The sequence below is a fragment of the Podarcis erhardii genome (assembly GCF_964252035.2).
Source record: "Podarcis erhardii genome assembly, chromosome: 3".
Lineage (NCBI taxonomy): Eukaryota > Metazoa > Chordata > Lepidosauria > Squamata > Lacertidae > Podarcis > Podarcis erhardii.
Window position 1 is genome coordinate 26,721,831 of NC_138507.1, and position 12,391 is coordinate 26,734,221.

A 12,391-nucleotide genomic window follows, 5' to 3' on the forward strand; every position below is an offset into this window, starting at 1 on the left:
CCTCGGCCAATAAAGCGTGATGAGTGCCACAACCCCAGAGTCGGTCTAATGGTCAGGGGTCCTTTATATGGCAATGCAGGTTTTCCATGGACTGTCTTTTGGTCCGATTTAGCAGTAAAGAGTGGGTTTTTGCAGCAATACTCGGGAGCAAGGAAAGAGTGATCGGACACAGAGCTATAAAGCTCAGACCATGCCTATAAAGCGCAGAAGAAATGTAAATATGCCTAAACCCTCAGAGGCTGGGTAACAATTACAGGACTGGAGACAGGTGGGACCCTGCAGGCAATGATTATTATAATTGGCTAAGCAGAGAGGAGATGAGCAGAAGCATCTAGGAAGCTCCTTGGTCAGTGGAAATGTGTTAATATGATTGTGGGCGACTGGAGAAAGACTGCCCTGTAAGTTTTGGGGTGCTTAGAATCTTAAGGGAGCTATGCCTCACATTGTCCAACAGAGGACCCTCTACTGTTTTACTGCCTCTCACAGGTGTACTACTTATTTTATTAAATTGCTGACAAACCTTTGCATGACAAGTCAGAATGTTTGTGAAAGTTTCATGACATCAGAGAAGCTCATCCAATCAGGGGCTCTGCCATTTCTTTCAGGTGAAGAAAAATTGGGGGAAATCACCCAACATATTTTAAAGGCTTCCCAGGTGGTCTTAGCCAATCTGAAACTCCGCTCTTCAACTGTAAATGCTGGTAGAATCCAGTTCCCTCCATTTTCTTACACAGCAAAAGGAGGCACATGCAGGAAGACATTGCCACAAAGTGCCTCTCAAATGACTTCACAGATTTACCATAAATACAAAGTACTTGAGCTCCTTGAGCTTCATAACAATATGGCCCTGGAAGAGGAAAATAAGTATCCGCAATTGAACTTGAAGAGCGGGCTTATTCACAGCAGCTAAAAATGCAGACAGGGCAGGCGGAGATGGTGCTTTGGAAGCTCCAAATGAGAAAAGAGGGGGTACACAGCAGCACTGCCGAATCATAAATAAAATTGCTCATTTCTGCAGCTGTGCAGAGCAGAAAGAGGATCATGTGGGACAATGAAAGGGAAAAGATGTTTTCTTTGAAAAGATGAAAGCAATCACTGGAAACAAGAACCCTCCACTTAGTCAGAAAGAGATGCATCTATAACCATTGCATTCCAGAGCAGGGCAATTGTATGTTGGGAATCCTTAGTCCTCTTCAGTGTAGAGGAAAGACATGAGGGGGAAGCAAGGCCAATTCTGTGCCCTCACACCATCAGTCTCTCTATTGTCCTTCCCTTCACCTTCATCTCATGGAGGGGAACTGTCTGAAGCAGGGACCCTCCTGTTCCTGCAGAGGCTCCCTGTGCACTTTAAAACCCTGGAAAATCAGAATTCGAAAACATGCAGCGATTCCCCAGGGATGCACAGGGTCCCCCACTTCGGACAGTTGCTTCCCATGAGTTGGGGTCAACAAGAGCAAGTATTAGAATTATCAATTACATTTTTAAATTGCTTGTTACCCAAAGGTCTCCAAGCGACCTTCGCAGCTTACACTGCCACATGGTAGGCACGATGATGCGTTCTTACCAGTGTTCAGTCAGCTTCAGAGAGAGACCTGTGCAACTTGTGCTTCAGTCTTAATCCGACTTTTTTCCCCCATAGTCCAGAGCTCTTCAAAGCACCAAGGAGCTGATCAGGCTCCAAAATGCCAGAGTGGGAGCTCAGAACTAATGAATGTTATGTTGTTTTTCATAGCGCAATTTTAATGCTGGCATGAGGAGCTATGCCCACAGATGCCACTTTGAATAGAGACAGGATAATCTGTTCAGCCCATTGCCAGGTGACTGGACTTTAATTTAGTAACTGAATCCAAGGATAAAACACCTGAAGATTCACCCAGCTAGGACCGACTGGCAATGACTGGGGGTGGGTGAGGGAATTAAGCTAAAATGAATATCTGCTTCCTTGAAAATGCAACAATCTGGGATAACCCAAGACTGGATAAAGCAAGTGATATTTAGCATTGCCTATAGAGAGATGATAAAGGGGATCTCCAATGTACATTGAAACACAGACTACTGCACTTCAGTTTTTATTTGGCAACACAACTTGAATGACAACTTATCCAACTGTCTCACCTTCTGCTGTCTAGCTACAGATCTGAAATATGCATGATCAATTAGACACTGATAATTTAAGATATCGTCTGTAATATCCTTCAATAAAAATACAGAACAGCCCATCCAACAATTAATAATAATGACAATGATGATGATGATGATAAACATATAAATGCAGAAGAAACAATCAAGAAACAATCAGCAGGACCTAGAGTGCAAGCATTGCAGTTGCAGAAATCTTCATTGCATATCTACAAACAACTCCTATAACAAACTAGAACCTGACTTTGAATAGATAAGACTAGTTATCAGAATTCACATTGCCACTTCAGCCTCAACTGGAGAAACATGTCTTGCAACAACTTCAACCCCCAGTTATAGCTCATTGGGGGGGGGGGGGCGACAAGAGTTTATTTGACACTGGAAAGATTCCCCAAGATAGGAGTGAAGCCACGTGCACAACACTATAGATGGAAGGCTCCTGGTGCAAATCTAGAGCATATGCTCTCGTGGTGTCCAGCAATGTCTCATGGGCTTCGTGGCTAGAACACTGTTTGCATCTATTTGCAACCACATTTCTAGGCCCTTGACAAACATGTGCAATGGTGGCTTCTTAGGATGTTCTCTGTAACAAGATGGGGTTAGGGAAAAAATGATATTTGGGTCACATTGTTCCAGGATAAAGAATGATATATATACAATGGTACACTCAAGGCAGGACTTTGAGAAAGATGTCTGGGGGGCCCCATCAATGGAATGAGCAAGCGGGCTCTGAGATGTAGCGGACCTCACTTACAACATTTAGAAAGAGTTCAAGGGTTTTCCTAAAGAGCTGAAGGGCTCACCTGCATGACCTACTCAATGTTTTATTATGTTTTCATATATGTTGGAAGCTGCCCAGAGTGGCTGGGGCAACATAATCATATGGACGGGGTACAAATACTAAAACTTTTAAATTATTATTTATTGAGCATTCATCCTGATTTGTTTGCATAAACCTTACGCAGAGGCTAGTTTATACCTTGTATCCATTGAGCTTTGTTCTGATTTGTTTGTGAGGAACAACAAACATTCATCCTACGTATATTCATCCCAATATGCTTGTGCAGTGTTCATAAGTCTTCTTGTTAATGATTTGGTTATTCAGCATTTCCCTGTGACTCAACTAACCGATTCCTTTTTTAAAAAGTGGATTTGTTTGCACTGTGGAAACAGAGGGCTTTACTCCGCTTTAAGTGCACTTGCCTAAATTTCCTTGAACCCCTCCTGCAAAATGCGGACAGTCTCGCAGTGCGCTAACATACTGCACCACAACATAGATAAAGGATAGGAGCAGCCATCACCCTGCCCTCTGTCTCAGACCACATGGGATCATTCTTCAGGAGCACCTGTGTCTCTGGTTGATTTCAGATATAAAAAGTAAAAGGTAAAGGGACCCCTGACCATTAGGTCCAGTTGTGACCGACTCTGAGGTTGTGGCGCTCATCTCACTTTACTGGCCAAGGGAGCCGGCTTACAGCTTCCAGGTCATGTGGCCAGCATGACTAAGCCGCTTCTGGCGAACCAGAGCAGCGCATGGAAACACCGTTTACCTTCCCGCCAGAGTGGTACCTATTTATCTACTTGCACTTTGATGTGCTTTCAAACTGCTAGGTTGGCAGGAGCAGGGACTGAGCAACAGAAGCTCACCCCGTCGCGGGGATTCAAACCACTGACCTTCTGATCAGCAAGTCCTAGGCTCTGTGGTTTAACACACAGCGCCACCCGCGCCCCTACAGCGCCACCCACGTCCCTGTAATCACAATTAAAGTAATCACAATTAAAAATGTATTTTTTTTCCCAGTTGCATCTTGAATATATTTAAGATCAGGCCTTTCAAACCTGCTGTGACTCTTGTCCTCTGTCTGCTGCACACAAAAATCTATTTTGACCTCCCTCTGCACCAAAAACTGAAATAGAACTGTGTCCCTCCCACGCTTCAAGCTGCTTTAGTAAAGAAAAAGAAAACATGCAGCCCACATTTTCAGTTAGGTTTTTTTGGTGGTTGTTTTTGTTTTTTTTTAAAGCCACCTAAAATTGCATTATAATGGATGGAAATATTTCCGGACTTGGAACTGCCAAGCCCCTTCTTCGAACACTTCAGATGCGCATGTTTGAATTGTAATTTGTGTTCATTACAGTGGAAATCAACTTTACCGAGAGCGACGGCCTCTGCTGAGTCCTCCCGCAATGTGTCAGCAAGAGTGGCAGTCTTCCCATGTGCTACCAGTTTCGTAAGTGGATCATAGCAGGTGGCTTGTAGCTTTGAATGCCACCGACTCTGATATCCTCTGTCACTTGCACATGCTACATATGAGATTGGTTAGCGGAGCTTGATTCTTCTGCAGATCAAGGCGCAAATGTAAAAAATAAGCAGAAGTCAGCCAGGTTGAATGGTTCTGTACCAAGAACTGCTACAAGTCGCCTATTCATATTTCTAAAGCCGTTTGACTGGAGTGCTATGCTGTGAAATAGTTTGAGTTTTTACCTGGATTTCTTGCCTTAAAGAGGAAAAAAGGAATTTAAGGGCAGCAGCTCCAGTAAATTCAAATGACAAGTTGTGGCCAATATTTAACAGTAATTATAGAACTACTAGAAAGGGATGCGGGTGGTGCTGTGGGTTAAACCACAGAGCCTAGTACTTGCTGATCAGAAGGTCGGCAGTTCGAATCCCCGCGATGGGGTGAGCTCCCGTTACTCAGTCCCTGCTCCTGCCAGCCTAGCAGTTTGAAAGCACGTCAAAGTGCAAGTAGATAAATAGGTACCGCTCTGGCGGGAAGGTAAAAAGTGTTTCTGTGCGCTGCTCTGGTTCACCAGAAGTGGCTTAGTCATGCTGGCCACATGACCTGGAAGCTGTACACTGGCTCCCTCGGCCAATAAAGCAAGATGAGCGCCGCAACCCCAGAGTCAGCCACGACTGGACGTAATGGTCAGGGGTCCCTTTGCCTTTGCCTTTACCTTTACCTTTATAGAACTACTAGAAAGAAGGGAGCATCAAGATTCAAGGACGCTCTGCCCAAACTACCTAAAAATATCAAAGATCAAGAATTGGTTGAATGGGGCCAAGAATTGATTGATCCACACACACACAAAAAGAAAAGTATCCTTTTCCATTGCTCATTTTAATATCCTACATTCACCATCCAGAAAGGGGACAGAACAATGGGGTACGAGAGCTGAAAACAATGCGCCAATATATTTCACATATATTGGCAACCAATGTGCCCCTTTGGTTTCAGATAGTACATGGGTAAGACGAGTCTAAAAAGCCTGGGATACAAAATTTCACAGCCCTCTGGCGGCTGTTGTGGCTCATTTACCAGAAGAAATGTATTTAGTGTTAGCTCTGGAAGTATGTACCAAACAAACCTCCGAGAGCACAATATATATCAGGAGTCTTCATTTATATATGGAAGTATAAGTATAAACTTCCATAACATGGTTGTTCTGTGGGTAAACATGGGCGTGCGGGAAAAGCATAGGTGCCATCTTCCTTAGAGGAAAGCTGAGATTGATATTTAGTAAAGAAATACATTTCTGCGCTGCAATTGAACAGCACGGCAGTGCTCCTAATAAGTCGTTCCTGTGTCTGAAGACATAATGCAGGGAGGTAGGTAGGTTAAAGAACACAACACACATCCCAGTTGAATAAAGATATGGAGAGAAACATAAATAGGTCAACACAGGCAATTGGAGCTGAGAGCAAAGTACCACCCATACTTCCCCTTAAGGCTAAATCAGTCATCTTCCCAGAGTACATTTCAGGCAGCAAAATGATTTGCAGAAGTGCTCATGCGTCAGTAAATACTAATACAGGAAGCAGAAGTAAAGCAATGTTTGTTCACACATGTGAGTGCATACATTAAGTCACATACTCTGATTAAAAGAATGAAATCAAGCTCACTGACCTAAAATATATTCCGGAAACAGAAAAACGTTTAAAATCCTAATACTCAGAAGCCCCGGTTCTCTGTCTTTAGCTTCACTGCTAGCCTACTTAATCAACAAGATGAGCCCGGTGATTCCCTACCTGTTGCAAATTGCTGTTCAGCTAGTGGACTTGGCCTAGTGTTGGTCAGCAGACTCTGCCCGATTGGTGGATCCAGGACTGTCCAGTTGAGGGATCCATGCTGTGTGCCACACCAAACTCAGATATACTGAAACCAATAACATCATGGACGTGTTTAACCAACACTCCGGTCTCAATACTTTAATCCCATGTCACATGCACCCAGGGAACAAATATGGGACTGGGCTGGATTAGAAAGAAATTAGAAAATGGTGAATAATATGTACAGGGGAGAGAGATAAAAAGCCCTGGGGCCAAGAACATGGATATGCAGAGTCCCTCATCCCCTCTGGGCCAAGGTCCATAGAAATAATCTCTCAAGCACCAGAAGAGCCATGCCCAGCCTTCTCTGTGCAGAAAAGAAACATAACTCCAGCATTGGATTCTTCATGGAGCTGCTTCAAGGCATAGACAGGATGATCAATGTGCTGCATCATGAAGAAAGAGCGAGTACTGGGCTGTTTCCCTTTAGTTATCTGTTCACTACTGCAGAGAAAAACAAATAGTATTAGAAGAAATGGGGCATACACTATTGACTTGCAAATAACTGAGTGCATTGCTGAGGCAGGTACTGTACATCGTGAATCCGCCTCTCATATTACTGAGCACAAGGCAGCCATGCATGTGTGGTCTTTATTGGCTTCCCTTGATTGGAGAATGATTTATAATTATCTGATCTATTGTCACTAGCCGTACGACTGTGTTTGAGCAAGGAGTGGATATAGAGTTCTGCTGAGCCAAAAACCTTCTCTACAGGGCTATATTTTGAATAGGTCCCAAACCCCACGTAGCAGCTCCCTATTAGGTAAAGATAAAGGATCCCTGGATGGTTAAGTCCAGTCAAAGGCGACTATGGGGTACGGCACTCATCTCACTTTCAGGCTGAGGGAGACGGTGTTTGTCCACAAACTAAACTACTTCTGGAGCAACGGAACATTGTGATGGAAACCAGAGAGCACAGAAATGCCGTTTACCTTCCTGCCACATTGGTACTTATTTATCTACTTGCACTGGTGTGCTTTCAAACTGTTAGGTTGGCAGGAGCTGGGGCAGAACAACAGGAGCTCACCCTGTCGCAGGGATTCAAACTGCCAACCTTCTGATTAGTAAGCCCAAGAGGCTCAGTGGTTTAGACTACAGTGCCACCCACGTCCCTAGTTCCTATTAACCACTCAGGGCAATGAAAACATTTAGGCCAAAAAAAGGGAACCCAGATTATGATCACCATTCAACTCCTTCGGCCTGTTTTTTGTTCCCAGAAATAACCAAGCTTGTGTATCAGTATTAGTACCGGCTCTATGGTTCTTGTGATACCTGTTGCCTAGTTTTATGTGGCTTGCAGTGTCTCCTCCTGCCAGTCAGCTGAAAAGTAGGGGGAAGAGGCTCTGGCTGTAACCACCTTCCTCTCTCTTTGCTGCTCAGGTCTTCCTGCAGATTAGCCCTGAGATCTATGGGTATAGAGCACTATACAAATTTATTAAATAATAAAATAATAGAAATTTGCTTGTGTGGTGGTGTTGGTGACAAAATGGCACCTCTTCCACCTGCCAGGGAAGGAGAGCTGTTGAAGACCCACATCAGGAACATAGCAGGAGTGAAGATCTACCTGGGAACAAGAATGGCAGCACAGCAACAGGTGTTGCATTCCTTGGAGGGCAGATCGTCTGCCCCTGTGGATCCTGTCACCTGAGGCAGTTGCCTCACCTTGCCTCCTGGGTGGGCTGTTAACTCCTCCCTCCCCGATGAACAGTAGGGAAGAGAGGACAAGGTTGCATTCACAATGAGAGACTCCATTCTCTCTCTCTCTCTCTCTCTCTCTCTCTCTCTCTCTCTCTCTCTCTGTGTGTGTGTGTGTGTGTATGTGTCTCACACACTCCACCCATCCAATGGGTGGATTTCTCTTTCTCTTTCTCTTTCTCTTTCTCACTCTCTCGTTCACTCACTCACTCACCTTGTCACACACAGAATGGATGGATGGATGGATGGTGTGTGTGTGTGTGAGAGAGAGAGAGAGAGGGAGGGAGGGAGGGAGGGAGGGAGGGAGAATGGATCTATGCGTTAAGTATAAGTGTGAATGGGTTCACAAAGACCCCTCATCAATGCATATATGCCTAAGCCACTTATTTGCTCTTCAGGTCCGAAGGTCTTGAAAGCTCGAAGTCTGCTCATGTGTCTACTATGCAGACCTGTTTTAGAAGAACGATGGCTAGGAATTCCCACTGACTTTATTTAGGTCATGAAACAGACATTCAATGATAATAACTTTCAGATATTATTGAACTGACCCCTCTTTGAACTGGCCAACTGAAGCGTTGGAAAACTCCTTCCTCCATTACCAGTCCCCTGAGCCATCAAGAATGTATCGGTGAGGAGTTAGTTGGGAACTGCAGAGAGAATGGAACTATATATTTGAGATAATTTGGATGCATGAAAAAAATGCTGGAATAGAGGGCTGCAACGCATCTCCCGGTCAACAATAAAAATCTGAATACTACGCAACAAATTAGGAGGCAAGGCAATGGATGCATCCATTGTGGAAAGAGGCAGACAGAAATAATCAGATGCATCCAGTGATTTATTTATTTTTAATCATTTAAGGAGCATAAATAAGTCATGTTTTCAGTTTATCCCTATACTCTGAATTCAAATAGTAGATTTGTGTTAGGAAAGCTTTAGGAACATGACCCCTAAGTGAAGTCAACAGTATTCTCCACAGTCTTGCACTTTCTGTAGCCCTTTTATGCCATTGCAACGGGAGTGTGAAATGCTCCTCCATGAGAAACTTTACATCCACTTTGCACTTATGCATGTGACTAAATGAAGTTCAGGGTAGCAGGGTCGAAGTGAGAAAGGCCGACAGAGTGTCATATGAGATTTCCATTCTTTCAATCTTTATAGTAAAATACTAAACAGATACCAAACATCCATTGAGTCTTATTTAGCAATTGTCTGTCTGGCATGCATGGATTGAATTTATAAAAAGCAGCTTGGGCCCATTTATTTTACAAAATGTATCATTATCATATGTTCAAACTCTGCTCTGGCCATTTAATTTCTCTGCATGTTCTAGGACAGGGCCCCAAACTAAGGCCCGAGGGACCTGTTTATCCGGCCCGCAACAACCCCCATCACCCACTCTTACCGACACTGTGCTGCACAGCTGCCCCCTTCTGGGTCAGAGGAGCACCGGAAATAGCTTGTGCGCATGCGCGTTATTTGCACATGCGCGTTATTTGCGGTGCACATCTGGGTCGGAGGAGGCCCGTGCACATACGCACAAGCTATTTCCAGTGCTCCTACGATCCGGACTTGAGCCAGAAATAGTGTGTGCACACGTGTATGGGCACACGCTCCCCTGCCCTCCAGCCTGCCATGCGATTGGCGCTGGAGACACCAGCCCAAGGCATGGTAAGTTTGCTGACCCCTGTTCTGGGAGACCAGGGAGGAGAGGAGCTGTTCACAGCAGGATGGGGAGACTCCCTGGGTTCTTCAGCATCCTGCCTCTCTGCCTCCTGGTTCCACCCCTCTCCAGCCTCGGCTTCTGATTCTGATTCTGGACCACTCTCTGCCACAGCCTCTTCCTGCTCACTAAACCCTGTTGCCTCTTCAGCTTCCGACACGTCCTCTTCCCAGTCTGCTCCCTCTTCTCCCAATGACCATGCATCATCGTCCTGCTACCACCACCCTGAGCCTGAGCCTTCTTCCCTGGGGGGTTCCTCTGCTGGTGCCTCCCACCATTCCTCTGCATCCAGCCAGTCCCTGACATTGTGTTTCGGTTCATGTATCATTTCAAAAAGTGCAAATTACATAGGTTCACCTTTAAATGCAAACTGAACAATTTTTCTCCCCCATCCCTATTCACCCACCAAAGAAGCACAATCACGTTTCCCTAATGCCTAGGCTGAAATGTTTTGTTGCTGGTAAAATATTAATCGTTTTTCCATCTGTCTGTACAGTGAGCATTTGGTACAACTTGGCTAAGGGGGTTACATCAACGGGGAGGCAAGAATAGCAGAGTTGTGTCATTTTTGGGTGGTGGAAAGTGAAGAGTTGCTGACATACTTAAGTTTTTGCTCCTTCAGTATAATCATGTAACACCGCATTGCTAACAGATCCATTTCCTTGACTCGCCCTCTTTTCACATGAACTTCCTTCTGTAGGCGGCATGGGGAGAAATACGTTCTCCTCATCATTTTCCTCTCCTCCATGAGTGGCAGTGATTGACAGCAAGGGGGCAGGTAGGCAGCATTGTGAAGGCTGAAGGAGTTGAGAGTGGGTAGGGGTTTGGGTGAAGTCTAAAGGACGGGGTTGGCAGGTGCCGTGGCAAGGGGCCTGGGATAGACTGGGGTGGTGAGCAACACGAGCAGGGACAGCAGTCAGGATTCATTCATGAGCCCCATCGATGAAAGCCCTCCATAATGAGAGGTGCAACAGGGCTCCCCCCCCCCTCCATCCCACACAATTCTCTGGAGGGGTTTCGGCAGAACCCATTGAACAGTGTGCAAGACGGAGAGGAGGGAAATGGTTTCATCAGGCAACCAGTTCATTGTAGCAGGACGTTGAATTCCACCCATAATCTTTCATTTCAAGTAAAACATAAAAATGAACTGCATGTTACTTTGATACATTTATGTTGTTTTCTGTTCGTCTAAAAATGATAAATACCAAGGCACCGTCGTAATAACTTGGTAGACAGGGCCCAGCCTTTGATATAATTAGGAAGCCTCCCACCTTCCACTCTTGAATATACCTGGGTTCATTAGAACACACATTTACACTGAGCTGAATCCAACTAAGAAATTCTCAATGTAGACTCGCTGAATTCATGGCAGTGATGGATCTGATAGAACTAGATTCAACCCAATGTGTGAAGTAGGTGAATGATGGGTATACGCATGACGCTTCTCTCTTGTTGAAACAGCAAGTCATTGGTACTCAATAACCGCAATAGCCATTTCCCCCTGAACTACCATTCCTTGCCCTCATGAAGCTCCCTGTACTACACAAACAGAAGTATCAAAGTTAGCAGAGAGAGAAAGAGCTTCGTATACATACAAGGGGGAAGATGCACAACCCCAGGCTGGGTTGGCTGAAGAGTCCCTTGTGCACAGAGTGCAGCATAATCATTTCCGTGAGCATCGAACAGAAAGCTCTCAACTGGATTTCTTCTCTCTCTTCATCTGGGAAATAGGCATGGCTTCATTTCCAGAGATGGGTGGCCAGTTTCATTTGGTCCCTTTCCCCTCCTTTTCATTTTATAAAAGGCTATTACCGTATTTTTCGCTCTATAAGACGCACCAGACCACAAGACGCACCTAGTTTTTGGAGGAGGAAAACAAGGAAAAAAATATTCTGAATCTCAGAAGCCAGAAAAGCAAGAGGGATCGCTGCGCAGTGAAAGCAGGAATCCCTCTTGCTGTTCTGGCTTCTGGGATAGCTGTGCAGCCTGCATTCACTCCATAAGACGCACACGCATCTCCCCTTACTTTTTAGGAGGGAAAAAGTGAGTCTTATAGAGCAAAAAATACGGTACTTCTTAGCCTACCTCATTGACCGTTTTGCTTGGCTGTGCCTCTTGCACTCCTCTGAGGACCTGCCACCCATTGCAGGACTGGAGTCAACGGCCTGCCAATTCTGGTGGTGGATTCTGTAAGGCCAAGAGGGTCTAAGAACAGCTGCAAGGAGCAGCACCAGCCACCGACTTTGCAGTAGTGATTTCAGGACTCAAAGATCAGTATTTTTTCTTGCCAAAATGCATTCCAGCCCAAAGGGAAGGGCGAAGAAAGAGGCTCCCCTCCGGCCAGCAGGTGCCCAGATTCCTTGGCGGATGGAAATGGGAGCCTGAGTGGAGTTCTTCTGTCTGGGGCTTGGACCGTCAGGCTAGCTGAGCCAACTTAGTGCATGGACACTGCCTACTTGGTTCTTTTCTAGCCTTGTAGTTCAGGAAGTGTATTTGTGTATATTCTGTAATTAAAAGAGAACTGCAATAGGACTGAACATGAAGACAATATAGGGCATGGGATAACCATGCCTTATCGTGTAGGGGAAGGGCCATAGCTCAGTGATGGGACATCTGCTTTGCATGCAGAAGGTCCTAGGTTCAATCCCAGGCATCTCCAGGAATTGGGGTTGGGAGAGCTCTCCCATCCGAAATTCTGGAAAGCTGCTGCCAAATCAGTGTAGATA

General features: G+C 45.2%; 1 protein-coding gene across 1 annotated transcript in view; it reads left to right on the forward strand.

Annotated features, from left to right (window-relative positions):
* Positions 1-352: 352 nt before the first annotated feature.
* The window catches only part of TRAPPC12 (trafficking protein particle complex subunit 12), a 220,182-nt gene continuing 208,143 nt past the window's right edge, over positions 353-12,391 (forward strand). Inside the window, exon 1 of the mRNA XM_081856984.1 lies at positions 353-357. The gene's annotated coding sequence lies outside the window, so the exon portion shown is untranslated. The remainder of the gene's footprint in view (positions 358-12,391) is intronic.